The following is a 3741-nucleotide window of genomic DNA, read 5'->3' as shown; positions in this document are numbered from 1 at the left end:
AAGGACTATGTTATTTTTAAATTATGCCTTAAATAGAGTACTCTACAAATATAATTTTCCTACAAAGTGTCCATTAATCATAGAGCACATGAGAATTTCTTATCTTCCAAGATATGTATATCCTCTTGAAATTATTTCCACACCAAATTTGATGAACCATAAATAAATATCCATACAAGCCTCTACTTTCATAGGAGATCTTTTTTTGGATCAGAATTGCAGCAGCAATTTTATTATTTGGAGTGATACAGAGTAGACCCAAACATTGTCAAAGCTATGGAGTAGACAAAACACAATTTTTTCCTCAGTAAATCTAACTCTCCTCATTTCTATGAAAAGATAACTCAGATCTGAAAGAAACACAGGTTTCAGTGGCACCAAAAACCCTCCAGCCCTGGAAATGCAGATTCCTGTCAGGATCTGTGTCTGGGTTATTGAGCTGTGAACTGCTTGTTCCCACATTTCCAGGAAAACACCACAGCCACAGAGCACATCCTGCCTGCCACAGCACTGGGGATCCCATGCCTCAGCCCTCAACTGGAATTTTGGATTTCCTACAATTCCCTAACCTCACTCAGAAAGAAGATTTTCTCCACACACATCTCTCTTCAGCTGTGTCTTTCTGGCTGAATCAAGGGACTGCATTTTTACACATCAACAAAATTATCACCATGTGACCCTTACGTGGCAGAATCCCCCAGATCTCTTAGAAAGCACAGTCAGGCCAAACTTAGTTCCTCTTGCACAACTGCTTTCTGTTTTACTGTATATTTTAAAGAAAAAAGGGAACACTCACAATTCAAAAATAGAAGTTGTAGCTGAGGAACACTGAAGCCCCTTTGTTAAGTGGGATTTATCCAACCATTTGCCTTGGGTTTCAATGTCCCTTGTGGGCTGACAACATCTTGGTTTGATAATTATGAATTTTGTCACATTTATTCATACCTTCATAGAATCTGTAAAGCTTCCCAGATAACATAATCAGATTTCATAGACAGTTTTCCTTATAGAGATATGTTTTGTAAGTTGTCCTTTCTAAGATGTTTAGGTAAGAACTGGAATTCAAAGTTAGCAAAGTTCATTTCCAGGCAATTATGAGCCCAAAAATAAAGGTGGAAAATAAAATTAAAAAATTCTTTAGCTGACAAAAGCTGCTTCTAACCCAATATTTTTAAAAATGGACTACTAATTTGATGAAAGAAAAGTCAGTTCTAATCTGTCTTTTTCAAAAACTGTTAAATTTAAGAACAACATCCCCCATATCACCACTGACTCTTGTGAATGTAATTCTATTCCATTGCCTTGCCTTGAAAAATCTGACAACCCAGAAACAAGTCCTATGGAATTGCGTTTTATTGATTTAAAATAATCTCACCAGCAAAAGAGAAATCAAACATAAACCAGCATGACAAATTCTAACACTGCATATTTTTTAAAAAGTAGAATAAATCTCTATTTGATTATTCAGAGAAATATATTTGGTGTAAGAACAAAGCTACATCTCAACATTCAAACATGTCCACAAGTAAAGTATGATTGAATATGAATCGTAATGAAGTACATGAAATTAGCTGTGAAAATGTTGGGCCAAGAAGATTTCAGGACAGAGCACTGAAACCACAAACTGCTCCTATTCTTGTAGCTGGTTACATTAGAGAGTCACTACAGAAACTGGAATGGAAAGCATTTTTGGTTTTCCAGAAGTAATCTGCTCTTTGACCACTTCCTCAGCAACCTTTTAAAGACAAGGAAGGCAGCTCAAAACACAAACTGCAGTTCCTCCTTCACCGGCAGTTTCTTATCCTGTTTCCCCAGGCACAAATGAGACAACAGACAGTGACTTGAAGTAAATTTCAAATATTTGCTACTGTTCCAACATATTTTTGTTTAAAAGGAGAAAACCACATGAGAAACTTCATGCCCAGTTTCCTGACCTTTTAAATTAATCACATCAGTCTTTCCAGCCCTAGTGGGCTTAATTTGGGAAATGTGAGTTGAAAAAACCACTCTTAGAATGAATAACCTAGTTTTTTTTCCATTCCACATGTTTAGCTTAAAACAAAAATAGTCTACCTTCAAGAAACCATGCTATCATTGTACAGTTCAAACTTAATTAGAAGAAAGAAGAAGAAAGAAGAAAGAAGCAACTTCACAGTATTAAGAGAAGACAATACATGAAAATGGATGCTACTTAATCAGTCAAACTCCAAGTCTTTTCTTCAGCTTCTCTTAAATCTTTGGCCTTCATTGGATGGTTGAAATTCAAAATCAGGTCACAAAGCAGTAGCTGGCTTTCCACTGAAATTCAAAGGGCAGTGTATCAGCATGGTATTTATTGAATGACAGTGAGTGCTAATCTACAGACAGCACTGTTTTAGTGTTCATCTATCAATTCACTCAGTTGCCTGTTTCACTTGCCTCAGGATGGTTACATTCACTTGGTGTCAGCATGTTAGCAATATTTGCATTAGAAGGCTCTCAGTGTTCCTAGAAAGGAATGACTGATCACCTAGCAGGTGTTTGCCATGCTTAACTAACATGATTCTATTGCTCTCTAACTGCTGCTCCATTAATTTTTCAAAACACAAGAGCAAAGCTATTGCTTCATTACATTAAAACCCAGTTGTCTGACACAGAAAACCAGGCCATTCCAACTGCAGACTCTTAGAAGAGTGTCTTACACAGTTTTGTGTTTAACTGGATTGTCAAGTCAGAATTACCATTTATTTTCTTCAACTCGTTGGACATTGTGTCAACATTTCTAATTGCAGCCTCAAGGTTAAACTGCCCATCAGAATTTTTGATCACCTGTATGAAATAGGAACAAAACATGACTGGCAAGGTATATATGATTATGAACTCATTGATACAGATAATCATAACACTCATGACATTTTTTATTTCATTTTCTTAAACAATATTTCACTAAAACTTCCCCCAGTATCCACTTAGACATAGCAAATTAGAGCTCTGGAAGGCAAGCACTAAACACTCAAGGCTAGGGTTTTTTTTCCTGTCACGTTTTTCTTATAGAAACAACTGGAGTGAAATTAATCATGTTTATGAATTCCTCTCCTCATCATTTTTCATGTTTGTTTTTGACCAAGCTTTTCTTACAGAATCAAAAATTAACCGACAATATTCATTCAGCCACAAGATGGAGCTGCAGTGACATTAACGTGACCAACACACCTGGTCACTATTAACACTCTGTTAATGAACCTGCCAAAACATGCCCCAAACCATTTTTAATTAGTTTATAATCAATATCTGCTTGTCTACTTTAGAAGTCATTTTCCCTGCATTTAACATTTAATTAAAAACCAATCAAAATCTAGACACAATTAAGACTATTAACCATTTGAAATGAAGAATAATTTGAAATTTCCAGTGTGTACTACACTCCTCTTAAGGAATTTTTTCCTTATGAAAAATTTCAAAGAGAAGTGTACATAGCACAATTTCTGGCTTTAGTTATAAGCTCACTGCTTATCATTCAGAAATTCTAAACTTTTGGTGATTAAAAAACTCTGGGTCATTAATAAATAATGTTCCCTATGTAGAAAATCTCAGCACATTAAGAAGCATGACCAAAAATATTAACATACATTTAACATAGATTCTTTGTCTGAGTCTCTTTTCCCTTCAGTCAGTGGCTTTATGCTGAGTTCATCAGTCATGGCTGAGGCTTCTAAAAAGACAACTCCAAATTAATAAGGATTAGGAAGTATAAAACACATA

The 3741-nt window shown here is 35.5% G+C and overlaps 1 long non-coding RNA gene across 1 annotated transcript in view; it reads right to left on the bottom strand.

Annotated features, from left to right (window-relative positions):
* Nucleotides 1-2720: 2720 nt before the first annotated feature.
* LOC135453792 (uncharacterized) overlaps nt 2721-3741 on the bottom strand; it is a 63906-nt gene continuing 62885 nt past the window's right edge. The window contains exons 6-7 of the long non-coding RNA XR_010441944.1: nt 3609-3691; nt 2721-2808 (exon numbers count right to left, since the gene is read on the bottom strand). This is a non-coding gene — a long non-coding RNA (uncharacterized LOC135453792). The remainder of the gene's footprint in view (nt 2809-3608; nt 3692-3741) is intronic.

This window comes from Zonotrichia leucophrys, chromosome 13, assembly GCF_028769735.1.
Source record: "Zonotrichia leucophrys gambelii isolate GWCS_2022_RI chromosome 13, RI_Zleu_2.0, whole genome shotgun sequence".
NCBI classification, from domain to species: Eukaryota; Metazoa; Chordata; class Aves; order Passeriformes; family Passerellidae; genus Zonotrichia; species Zonotrichia leucophrys.
Note: the sequence above shows the minus strand (reverse complement) of the source record. Positions and strands in the feature narration are given on the sequence as shown.